The following is a 12,818-nucleotide window of genomic DNA, read 5'->3' as shown; positions in this document are numbered from 1 at the left end:
TTCAGGGCTGTCCCATGGCCCCCAGGACTGTCGATGGAGAGGAAGAAGCAAAGCAGCCCCTTATGTGGGGCTGCGGCACCTGATGCCAGGCCTCGCTGGCCCCTGGCCTCAGTATTCCTAGCGGGAGGCAGGGCTGACGCCGGGCTGCCAAGGTTCACCCCCTGTTCCACCCTCTTCCAAATGTGGTGGGTCCAGAATCAGGGGACTGGGAACATGTCCCCTGGACATAGTGGGGGCAGGGTGCCCCGAGGCCCCCGGGCACCCCTCTGGCCCTGGGCTCACCCCTGCCCCAGCCGGTTCTCCTCTGGAGCTCACCTCCTCAGGTCTGTGCAGCCAAGGCAGGGACAGGTGGCTGGGCCCGTGGAAGACCAGGGGCCGGGGCAGCTCCCTCCCTGCCCAGCATGGGAACCTGGCCGGGCATCCGGAGGGGCCTTCCGTCTCCTTTCCAGGTGAAGCGCAGGCTGCTCAAGGCAGAGGCCGGTGGTGGGCCTCTGCAGGACCCGCAGTCACATTCCCCAGGCCCAGCAGGAGCAGCTGCTGGGGGAAGGGCTGTGGAGCTGTGGGGGTCTCAGAGGGTGAGTGGCTCCTGGAACAGGTGTGCAGTGTCCTGGGTCCCCAGTGTCTGCGCAGTACCCTGGATGGGCCCCACCCTCACGGCACCTGGGGGCAGAAGCTCCTGCACAAGACCTGCAGGAGGGCTCTGACGTCCCAGGAGCAGGTGAGCTGATTCTGAGCCCCGCTGCTTCCTGGGCACCTGCCCTGTGAGCTCAGGGTGGCAGAGGGGACACCAAGAGGGGCCCAGTGGGGCAGCGGGCCTGGGGGAAGGGGCTGTGGAGCTGTGGGCCTCCTCTTGATTTGGAAGCATTGCACATGTTCACACTGAAGTGTGTAGAACAGCCCTCCCAGGATGGCCAGACCCCCAGAAGTCTGTGGGCCAAGGTCAAGGGGAAGGCCTCACCCTAAGCCATGGCCAGGCAGGGCCCCAAGTGTGTGCAGCTATGCAGGCAGAAATGTGTGCTGTGGGGTTGGCATGGCGATGTGTGTGTGTGTGTGGTGGTGGTGTGGTGTGTGTGTGGTGTGCTGTGTGCATGGTGTGGTGTGCGGTGTGGTGTGGTGTGTATGTGTGTGTGTGTGTGGTGTGTGTGTGTGTGTGTGTGCATGGTGTGGTGTGTGCATGGTGTGGTGTGGTGTGTAGTGTGGTGTGTGTGTGTGTGTGTGGTGTGGTGTGGTGTGTATGTGTGGTGTGTGTATGTGTGTGTGGTGGTGGTGTGGTGTGTGTGTGTGTGTAGTGTGTGTGTGTGTGTGTGTGGCTTGTGTGGCTTGTGTGGTGTGCTGTGTGCATGGTGTGGTGTGCTGTGTGGTGTGGTGTGTGTGTAGCTTGTGTGGTGTGGTGTGGTGTGTGCATGGTGTGGTGTGTGCATGGTGTGGTGTGTGCATGGTGTGGTGCGGTGTGTGCATGGTGTGGTGTGCTGTGTGGTGTGCTGTGTGCATGGTGTGGTGTGGTGTGTGCATGGTGTGGTGTGTGTGTGGGAGGTGTAGGATGCTCATCCTCCTTCCCCCTGAGGATGCTGGGGTCTGGCCCTCTGTGCTTCGGGGGACAGACAGGGCAGGCTCCCTGGGAGCCGAGGGGGCAGGCCTGGGTGGCCCTGCACACAAGCTCACATGAGAGGGGGGCTAGCAGAGCCCCTCTGGCTGGGGGCCCTGGCAGAGGTAAGTAAGACCTTCAGGGCACAGGTGGAGTGGGTGGGGCCTGCACTCGTGTCCTTGTCCCCAGCATGTTGTGATTGGCCAGGTGACAGTGATGAGGGCTTAGCAACCCCCAGTCTTGCTGTCTAGTCACAGACCTTTTGGAAATCAGCTGTTGAGGGCCACTCCTGGCTGGCTCTGGGCTCCGGGCACCCCGCAGCAGGGAGCCGGTCACCGGAACACGCCTGCTGAGGGACCCTGCTGCGTTTCAGAGGCAGACTCATCTTTACTCCTTCAAGTGAGTCGAAGTGGTGTCTCCCAGCTGAGGCGGCCTGGTGGGGACATATCAGGGACAGACACCGGCCTCCTTCCCCCTGACCTGCCTGCGGCGGCCTCCGTCCCTCAGCAGGCACCTCCCGGGGCCTCCGGGGTGGGAGAGGGTGAGGAGCAGCTCCTCTGGGGCAGTGAGAAGGGCAGCCTGGCCAGGTCCGGCCCACCTCCAGGCCCCGGGCCACCTCTCGGTCTGCTCTCCTGGCCTCTTTCCCACATGTGGTCCCTTTGCTGATGGCTTCATCTGTACATTTCTGTGGCCCCTGGGTCTCTAGCCCCTGCTCTGGACGGGGCTGTGACGGGCTCTTGGTGGAGTCCCCTGTCCCGTGGACCGTGCCTGGACGTGTGGATGCCCCTGAGGGCTTCGTGATGGACGAGGGAGTCAGGAGGCCGTGGAGGGAGAGGAGGCCTGTGTGTGCGATGGTCCCAGAGCCCTCTACACGCAGGACCCAGGAGACGGTGGTCACCTATGTTCTCTCCAGATTGTGACCTCTTAGCCTGCTGAGACTCTGCCTCTCTGCTCTCCACGCCCCTCGAGGCCCTGGACGGGCAGCCCTGGGCTGCAGCCTGCTAGCCCTCGAGGGCCCTCGACACCTGACACACACCCCCTGCCCCCCTCCGCTCAGCCCCAGCCCACCATGGGCACGCGCTTCTGTGTTGCTCCAGGATGGCCTGCTGGCTCTGAGTGACCGCATGCCCACCATGAAGACGGTAGGTCGTCTGTGGAGCTGGACGGTGCCCCCTGCGGAGGAGGAGCTGCCCCGCCTTTCTGGGAAGGGGCTGGCCCCCGAGGCTTCTCTGCTCTCTCTGGGGCCTCTCTGGTGGTTCTCTTGGTTGTAGCACAAACTAACGGTCCCAACGCCCATTTGGCCAGGGGTTCTGGGCTCAAGAGCTCAGGTGCTCCGTGAAGTCAGAGTGCTTCCAACAAGGGCACACTCTCAGGTGCTGAGGGCAGAGCTTCAACGTCCCCTGGGGAACAGTCCGAGTCTCACTGGGGAGAAGGTCGCACCTGCCAGGCCAGGTGGATGGGAGGTCAGCCCTGAAGGACTGTGGCTGACTGCTTGTGCTCCGTCTGCCTCGGCCTCCCCTGCAGCCAGGCACAAACACAGGGCCGGGTCCAGTTCTGCCAGCTGGACACTCAGCCCCAAATCCCTGCTGCTCTTCACATTTCTGCATCAGGACCGGAAGGACCCATGGTTCCTCCTCTGGCCTTGTGCTGAGCTGATCCGCTGGGCACTCGCCAGGACTGGCGGTCACAAAGGTGCTTTTCTCTGTCTGGGGAGGATGCCTAACTCCACATCCTCCTGCATCTGGCCAGACACGGTCCCTGTGCCTGGTCAGAGCCTGCGGCTTCCTCCAGGGTCTCCTCCGAGGTGCTGAGCAAACACTGGCAGCACTTCGGGCCGCACTCCCCCGCGATATTTTATTGTTTTAATACATAAATCGGCTCCTGTGGAAAACACGCCGCAGACCTCACAGTGCACTGCCTTTCATCTGCCTGGGCTCTGACGACTTGGTGTTTGGGAAGCGCCTGAACATTTTTGTTTCTAAACCCCGAGGCTGTCGAGAAGAGCTGGTGACTGCAGCCTCCCCTCCCAGGGCTTTCGCGCCCCTGCAGGGGTGACGGCAGGCTCGCGCCTGTCCAGAAGGGCTTGCTGCCTCCAGCCCTCCGCTCTGACACCACGTGTCCCCCGAGGACCTCGCTGCTCGCCTTGTTGACGCATTTCTATCGACTGCAGCAGAGGAGAACAAGGAAACCTGCCCCCGTCCTGCCCTCGTCCTGCTCCCGTGTCTCGGGGTGTGTCACGGTCATCCACAGCTGAGTCACCACACCAGGCCCCCCCCCACACACACACACACATGGGCAGACGGGTGACCTTGAAGGGGCAGCAGGGTGTAAAGACGGAGTCACCTGGAAACCCCTGGCCACAGAGAAGTGGCTGAGGACACATTCCCCACCCCCACTGCTTGTCATGCGCGGAGGCTGTGTCTGTCTCTTATGGAAAAGGGCCTTGTCCCCGCCCTGGAGTGACCCTGAGTATTAAATGGCTCTGGAATGTCACTGGGTTGCTGGACAAGATGTCCCGTCCACTTGGGCTGTGTCACAGAGTGTTCTGCAACCTCTCGAAGGGGTGCAGAGTGGAGGGTCCCTCAGGAAACGGGTCGGGCTGAAGCCACCTGGAAATGGAGGGGACCAGGGAAGAGGGGGTGGCTACCTGAAGTCAGAGCACCCGGCCACCACTTCCTGACTGCACCTGGAGAAACTGGCTTCTGCCCAGCGCTCGGGCAGGCGCTAACGAGGCCTGCTGCTGCTCAGGGCTGTGACTCGGGCCTGGGGACCCGGGAAGGAGGCTCGGCAGGGTGGAAGCCCAGCAGTGAACGCTGAACAGGGGTCTCCACCCAAGATCCCTGAGGCCACCTGGGGTGGCTGTATAGAAGACTGCCAGTCACCCCGATATCTTTGCCGTCCTTAGCAATATGAACCCCAGCTTAAGGATACCCTGCTTTCAGGTGGATGGAAGCCTATGTTTCTCTCACTGCACCGCGACTCCGCGAGGAGAGCTCTGCAGGCTGGGATGCCGAGGTGAGGCCAGCTGCTCAGGCAGCCTGCGGTGCACATGGGAGGGCAGGGTGGGCAGCAGGGCAGCCGAGGGAGAGGGCCGAGCCTGACTCCGTCTGGGCGTGGCGCAGCACGAATCCCCTAAGTTTAGCTGGGCTCTTTCCCCCTCTTCCCATGCAACTAGGTGTGGCACAAACCCAAATGTCTGCAGGAACCTGATTCACGGCCTCTACAGATTGTCCTTCAGGGGAGGAGCCTGGTCTCCACTAGGGACTACATTGAGTCTCCCCTGAGACTCATACGAAGCCCACCTCCCCCCACTCCCGCCTGTTGGTCTTTAGAGGTGAAGCCTCTAGGAGGTGAGGCCTAGAGGGGTCATGAAGGGGGGCCACATGAAGGCATTAGCGACTCACCAAAGAGGAGAAGTGGCCAGAGCGCCCTGCCTCATGGGGACACGCACGCCAGGAAGGTCCCACCTCCAGAACTGAGCGCTTGCCTGAGCCCCTGACAGACGGAGTCCCCTGGGTCCCTTCCTCTTTCCTGCTGCCTGAAGTGCCCCAGAAGCCATCTGATCCATCAGGAGCTCGTGACGCCGGAGCCCTCTGAGGACCAGGGGCTCTGGTGGGGCCTGCAGCGTGACAGCGACCGTGGTTTGCACGATGTTCTGAGTCAGAACCTGCATGGAAACCCTGAGCCTTGGTCTGTCTCAGGCTTTGCTTTGCCAACACAAGAAAACAGTGATTACTTTGCCTGAAACGTCCCACCCCAGCCGAACTACATTTTCTTGTTCTCATTCTCCTAGGTTGGGGGTGTCTCCTGAGGCTGTCCTAACTTACTGTCACTTTTGTGGTGGCCTCCCTCGTGGTTCTGGAGGACAGACACCCAAGGCCCGGCATCCGCAGGCTGCTCTCCCTCAGAAAGCGCCAGGAGGCCCTGCTTCTCCCGTCTCTGGCGGCTCCAGGTGCCCTGTGGCTGTGGCCACATCCCTCCAGCCTCCCTCCATCAACACGTGACCTCCCCCCTGGGTTTCTCTTATAAGGCCACAGTCATTAGAGTTGAGGCCCACGGGGATGATCCAGGGTGACCTCATCTCAAGATCCCTAACTAATTACGTCTGCAAAATCCCTTTTCCCAGATAAAGCCACATTCAAAGATTCCAGGGGGTTGACATGGCCATGTTTGGGGGACCATTTGTGGAGCCTCACGGTGAGTGGTCCCAGTGAGCACAAGCATGCCCTTGGCTAAGGTCTTCGAGGGTCTGTGGGAAGCTCCAGGAGCCTGTGGTGCTCCAGAGAGTCTCCCAGGCCCCTTCCCAGGGGCTGTGGCAGAGGGGCCAGCCAGTCCCTCCTGGAGTCCTGCTCCACCGCCTCCTCACAGGAGCACCCTGAGCAAGAGAGGAAACCTGGCCGAGTTGCACTTTCCTCCTCTGCAAAGTGGAAATAATGAAGCCTACCTCGTGTGGTTGCTGTGCAGAGGGACCAAATGACTGTTTGCTGGGCCGAAGGGGGCTGGCCATGTTGATTGGGTGCCCAGGAGCACCCGGCCTGCACCCACAAGCACCACACCTGAATTCTTCCTCCTTCCCCTGTAGCTCAGAGTCTGTGAAAGGAATTAGGTTTTAGATCAAGACCCAGGGCCACAGACTAAGCCCCCAGGAGGGAAGCCTGGTCCTCCAGCCTGCAGCCTCTTCTCAGGTCCACCTGGCTGCCAAGCCCAGTCTGTCCTCTGCCTCCCCTCCTGGGGCTTCTCCTCCACAGCCTGCAGCACCTGCCACTGTGCAGAGAGCCCTTCTCACCAGGGCCCCTGCAAAGCCACTGGGGCGCCTCCTGCCCTGGCCACCCCACTGCCACCCGGTGCCTCCCACAGTCCTCGGGTCACACTCAGGAGCCTACAGAAGGCCCTTGGGTGGGCTTCTCCAACCTCCTGGGTCACCTGAGGGCACTCCCCTGGGCTACAGCCACCTGCCCTGCACTCCCTGCCCCCTCACAGTGGGCCACGGTGCCTTCCTTGGAAATAGGTTTTGCAGAGTCCGCAAGATCTGTGGCTAATGTTCCCAAAATAAAGGAGAACCGGTGCACACACAGGCATGCAGCAAGGCTCTGGGAACTTTATTGAAAATGGAAAGGCGTGGCCTCTGGGCACAAGCTCTCAGGTAGTCTTCATTTCCTTCTCACGCTATTCAACATTCCCAGATTCTTTACACTGTAAACGCAAAATATTTTGCAATTTTTTTTTTTGGATGGGAAAAAGCAATTTTATTTTTACCAATAATAAGAAATTGAAACAAAAAGAATATTAGAGAACCAACAAGGATTCCAAAGAGGAAGTTTTGCTGGCCTATAGCAAACCGAGAGTCTATACCAACCACAACCACAGGCTTCGGCGGCTGTGCTGCTCTTGTTTTCAGAATGTTCTAGAAGTCTTGGACCCCAGGGCAAGTGAGAACTAAATTGGGACCCAGGCCTTGTGACCCCCTCTGTCTCCCTGTTCTCTCTGAGGGACATGAACAGTGTGAGGTCTATTGCCAGGATGTCCTGGGCCTGGGCCTGGGTATGCAGGTTAGCGTCTCGAAGGTGACCCCCAGTTCAGCTAGCCACCAGGCTGGATTTCCTTGGGCCAGCAAGGAGCAGCGACTTCGCCACCGTGGGGTTTAGGGCAGGACCCAGCATAAGTTTGGCAGGAAGGCTGAGCCCCTGCTCACTGGGGCGGGCTCTGTCCTGGATGCCTGGTGAGACAGACCACAGCACCCTGGAGTCTTCCTAACCCAGGGTCAAAGCCCCTGTGCAGCTCCAGGTGGTAGACACTTCCCCGAGCACTTTGGGGCACACCTGAATGGGTTCAGTGAGTCCCAAGAAAGGGAGGGAAGCTCGAAGGAGCTTGGGTCCCTGGGGGCAGATCAGGTAAGGAAAACAGATGGGGTCACCAAGGGTGCAGGGCCCGTACAGCCACCTCCCAGGGGCAGTAGGTGGGACCGGGCCATGCTCTGAGTGCAGAGGTGCCACCAACCAGGCTCCGGAAGAACTTTGTTCCTGACTCTGAGAGAGTCCAGCAAGGCCCGCAGGCCCACGTCTGTGTCCTGGGAGGTCACTAGGGGGCACAGGAGCCAGGCTGCATTCTTCTGGAAGGGTCCCGTCCAGAGTTCTCGTAGTCTCTCCTGGTCATCTTTAGAGTCAGTGCCAGGGCTCAGGCCCCTGTGGTGTAGACGGGTTTCTCAATTCAGCATGGTTAGCATGTGGGGCTGGAAAATCCTGTGTGGAGTGGGGGCTGTCCCGTGCATTGGAGATGGTAAGCAGCCACCAGCTGGAGGCGAATGACGCTCCCAAAGCGTGATGACCCACGCTGTCTGCAGACTTCACCCTGCCCCTGAGGTCCGGATCCCCCCACTGAGAAGAGGCCTGGCTGAGGAGGGTGTTAACCTTCTGCGACTCTGAAGGGGCTTTGAGGGAGGGAGGAGGGAGGAGCTGCAGAGGGTGCTGGAGGTCCCAGCTGAGTTTGTCCTCAGGGCAAAGGAGAAGCTGACCCAAGAACACAGGAAGGAGAGGGCAGCACCCCAGAAAACCCCTCTGAGTCCGCAGAGAGCTGGGACTGAGAATATCTACACAGACGGTTTGCATGTGAAAGACTCAAGCTTTTGGACAGGCCAAGTCTGTGGGGCCCCTGCCTAAAGGGAACTCTCTGCAGTGGGGAGGGAGTGGGCAAGAAAAGGATCCACTGTTGCCAGACAGGAGGAGGTGTGGCTCCTCTGTTCCAGGGTGTGTGTGTGCGTCTGTGTAGCCGAGGAAGGTCGGCCAAAACAGAAAGTGAGTTAACGTAAAATGGAAAAGACTTTGGACCAGGAAAGAATATTTGCACTGTTAAAAGCAAGAGATTTAATTTTAAATACATATGTATATTTTCAAAGACCTTCCTAGATGCTGATAAAAGAGAAGCAAGCATGGAGCTGCCAGCTAGGGCGGTCCTAGCAGCCGAGGAGCTCCTGCAGGCTGGTGGCCTGCCCTTGGCAGGGTGCAGGCAGGCGGTCCTCCCAGAGGCAGCCCAGCCCAGCCCTGCTCAGCGGCACGGGATCATGCCAGCTGCTTGTTTTGACAACAGATGATTCAGGGACATGGTCCAGCATCCCAAAGGGCACACCACGGTGTCTTTCCTACCTCCATTTCCCACTGCAGTGACCCCAACTTTGCCCCCAAAGGTGTGTCCACTCAGGACCTAGAACATGACTGCATTAGAAAAAGGGGTTTGCAAGTGTAATGGAGTTAAGGTTCTTGAGGTGAGCTCGTTCTGGATTGGAGTGGGCCCTCAATCCAACAAAAGTGTCCCCGTAAGAAAAAAAGCGGGGAGAAGACCGAAGATGAGGCTCTGGGAAGATGGAGGGCCCGGCCACAAGCCAGGAGCACCCGCAGCCGCTAGAGGACACAGTCTCCCCTGGAGCCCTTGGAGAAAGCAGGGCCCTGCCAACGTGGTGACACATCTCTGGTGTTTTAAGCCCCAAGACCTGGGGTGGTTTCCCGGCAGCCCCTGGCGCACTCTGCCCCCATCCTCCTTGGAGGGGCTGCTGCAAGGTGTGTGTGCCTGAGCCACTCGGACCACACTGCACGCCCTACTCTGCGTCTGCGGCTTGCATTGGCCGAAGCTCTTGGAGACTGTTGCACACACAGCTGCCTCGGGTTTGAGAAACACAGTTGCATGATACCGTCTTGATGTACCGTGTCGTGTTCGGCCAGCTCGCTGGGCACACAGGAGCTGTCTCAGCTTTTCCCTGGGCAGGTAAGGCTGCAGTCAATAACTTTGCACAAATGTTACTTAATGCATATATTTGCAGGGGAAAGTCCTAGAGATGGAGCTGCCGACTGTGCTTCATGGATTCAGATGCCCATTCCCAAAGGGCCCTCCTCCTCTAACTGAGTAGAACGCCTTTCTCTACATCCTGGACAAGAGCATGTTTTCTTAATATTTGTCTTTGGCAGTCTGACAGGTTAAAAATGGTCTTCCATTCTAATTTCAGCTTGCATTTCACTCTTTAGTGTGTCTGAGTGTCTTCTCGTGTGTGTAAGGAGTTTTTGTGTCTCTTCTCTTGTGAGCTATATTTGCCAATTCCCATTACTTCATCGGTCTTCATTGTGTTGATTTGCAGAACCTTGCCGGGTATGAGCAGATCAGAGCTTTCCCCGTGGTTTGGGTTGAAGACACTGTGTTTCATTTCTCACTCATGTATCTTGTCTTTGTTTACGGTATTTTTGTTTTTCAACACTTTTTTGTTTTTCAAAACTTCCATTTTATCATCCTGGGTTTACAGCGTCTGCATTTCTGCTATGTTTTAGAAGATCTTCTTCCTTCCCAAACTGGCCACAGCAATGCCTGTTTTCTTCTAGTGTATCTACGGTTTTGAACCTTACAGCCAACTCTTTACAGAAGTTGTAACACATGCATGGTTCAGAGAGTGAAGTCAGGGTGCAGTCTTGTGGCTTTGGAGAACCATCTGGTTGTCTCAGCAGGATCTTGAAGGATCAGAGACCATCGTGTGAATAGTTGAGTCGCCTCTGCCTGTTGCTGAGCACCGTGGTTGGGAGCCCTGTCTAGCTCCCCTGCTCCTTCCTGGCTCGGTCTGCCTGTCTGGGTTTCAGCTACTGCCGAGCGACGGTGGGGATCTGTTTTAAGAGATTCCTCGACATCCCATGTCTTCACCCTTGGCTTACAGGGTGAACATTCACGTTTTCACGTGGCCTTCCTTTGTGAGACTGGGCTGCGCTTCCTTTCTGTGCTCACGGGCTTTTTACATCACTCTTCTGCGATCCTCACGAAGTGGGGAATTCCACTTTCTCACCACCTGTGCAGCTGTGATGGTGTCCTTAAGGGTGTGCCGGGCTCACCTGTGAAGCCACCTGGGCCTGGAGCCTTCATAGCCCTGTTGTTGTGCCAGCGTCCCAGCCCTGGATACCTCTGCCAAGATCAGCAGACGGCAGCCCCACCCACACACAGGCACCAAGGGGGTGCATTGTCTATGAAGAATTAAGAATGACAGCACAGCCAGCCACTGATACCCTGTGCTGTCAACCGTGAACAGTCAGGGAAAGAATACACGGTTCTCTGAGAGGACCTACCCTGGGTCACCGCTGGGGCATCCCAGGGCACACCTTCCCCAGCAAGCCAGCACAGCCCAGCCAGTTTCACGGCCGGAGGGCACGCCATCACAGACCCAGGACGCTCTCAATGAACCCCCTGGTGAGAAGATGGGAGCAAAGGCTTTCTTCAGGTCAGTTCTGCAGCATTATGAAAATATTAGGGAAAATTCCAAGGAAACCCCAGGCTTAAGGAAATTAAGCCAGGCAGTTCCTCAAAATTTAAATATAGAACTACCACATGGTCCAGCCTTCCACCCCTGTACCCAGAGCCGAAAGTCAGGTCTTGAAGGGATGCAGGTGCACCCACCCCACAGGTGGCACACGAGGCGGCCACACAGGTGCCATCGACCGAGGAGTGGAGAAGCGAATGGGGGGTCAGTACCGTGAGGTGTGGTCAGCCGTGGGGAAGAAGGAAATCCTGACCCCCCAGCCCCGGATGCTCCTGTGGACACTGAGCCAAGTGAAAGAAGCTGGACCCAAAAGGACACGCATGAGTGTCCCAGAGACAGGGAGTGAAGCATGGGGCCGGGCAGCCGGGGGGCTGGGGGTCGGCGTTCAGCGGGGACAGAGCTTCGGGGCCGAGATGGCTGGGCAGCACTGAGAAGGCACCCCGGTGGCCACTGAGCTGGGCATCAAAAATGACTAAAATGGCCAATTTTGTTGTTTTTCACCACAATATAATAAATGAACAATACAGATATAATAAGTAAATGAAACAAAATCATAAACAGAAAAATTGTTGTTAAAATAATTTTTTTTTCAAGAAAAAATAGTCAAAATGACAGCCCTGCTGCTTGGGCCTGCTGCTGCGCCTCCTGTCTGTGTTGGGAGCAGGCCCTACAGCCTCCACCAGAAGCTGGCCCAGGGAGACTGGGGAGCCTTCCAGCTTGGCCATCTGGCTCCGGGGCCTGTCATTTGTCCCAGCAGCACGACACCAAGCTGACCCTTCTCTGGACATTTTCCACCAACACGGTCTTATCAGAAGCCTAACCCAGGTCTTCATAAGCTGACCCTGACCCTGGCCCTCCTCTGCTGTGGGAAGCCTTCAGGAGTGTGATCTTCCTGGGGGACACCGGAGGAGCTGGACAGCCAGCTGTCCGTGCCAGAGCCACCAGGCTGCCCTGCTTGGGCCCGCTCCTGCTGCAAGGAAAACCATCTTCTTCCCACTGTGGCCTCCAGGCCCCTCCAAGCCCAGAGCCCTGGGGAGAGACGAGGCTCAGGGCCGCTCCCTGACAGCAGCAGGGCCTCAGCCCAGACAGACCCCGTGCCCTCATGACCTTGTCAGCCCCTGGGGCAGCCGCTGTCCCTCAGGTGCGGTTCAGCCCTGCACTGACACTAACCCCAATAGACCTGCAGGACAATCCACAGGGCCACTGGCTGTGGGAGAACCCCTGTGCGGGGCTGACCATCTGGGGCTGGTGTTCCCTGCATCGGGGATCTTAGGGGAGGTAGCTGGGGCTGTGCAGACGGGCACCTAGCACTCCAGTGTCACCCCCTTCTGTTTCAGCAGGCTTAATTTTGAAGCACATCTTTACGTCTCATTTACCCATTACCGACAGTGTTCTGGGGGTAGAAACATGGAAGGACACGTGAGTGGTTCAGAACCTGGAGCATTTCCGTGTCACTGGATCCCAGGGCTGGCCCAGCTGCATCGCCCTATCTGGGGTGGGCAGGGACAAGAGGGTCAGGCAGAGGAGGCCGCGTCTCAGTTACATGGGTTGTCAAACGCTTTGGGCCAGCTCTGTCCTCCTTGGGCCAATATGCATTTATGATGTTGGATGGGGACCGATTGGCCCTGGGGCCTGTGACAATCACTTCTAGAACTAGCCCGTGTCTCCACGTTCCAGAATTGACAGAGGTCCAGCCTGCGCCAAGACAGGGCCCCTGTGAGATGTGGGGTCCCGGGGGCCTCGGGACCCAGCAGAAGCTCTCCCTCCCCCCTTTCGGGGCTTCCGCCCACAGCTTCCTGCAGCTGCCGGAGACTGTGCCTGGGCAGAGGCTGGAGAGGGGACCACCTGCTTCTGGTGGGAGCCCACCAGGTCCCTCCAAAGCGTCCTTCTCTGTCCTCCCTGCCTTCAGTTCTCGGAGGAGCAGTGTTTGGAACAGGGCTTCCTCTTGAGGAC

General features: G+C 58.3%; 1 long non-coding RNA gene across 1 annotated transcript; it reads left to right on the top strand.

The window, feature by feature from the left end:
• Nucleotides 1–3,962: 3,962 nt before the first annotated feature.
• On the top strand, nt 3,963–11,431 carry LOC144376530 (uncharacterized). The gene is made up of 2 exons (XR_013437095.1): nt 3,963–4,600; nt 5,379–11,431. It is a non-coding gene; the product is annotated as an uncharacterized LOC144376530 (long non-coding RNA).
• Nucleotides 11,432–12,818: the final 1,387 nt, after the last annotated feature.

The sequence above is a fragment of the Ictidomys tridecemlineatus genome, chromosome 3 (genome assembly GCF_052094955.1).
Source record: "Ictidomys tridecemlineatus isolate mIctTri1 chromosome 3, mIctTri1.hap1, whole genome shotgun sequence".
NCBI classification, from domain to species: Eukaryota; Metazoa; Chordata; class Mammalia; order Rodentia; family Sciuridae; genus Ictidomys; species Ictidomys tridecemlineatus.
This window is presented reverse-complemented; position numbering and strand designations above follow the sequence as displayed.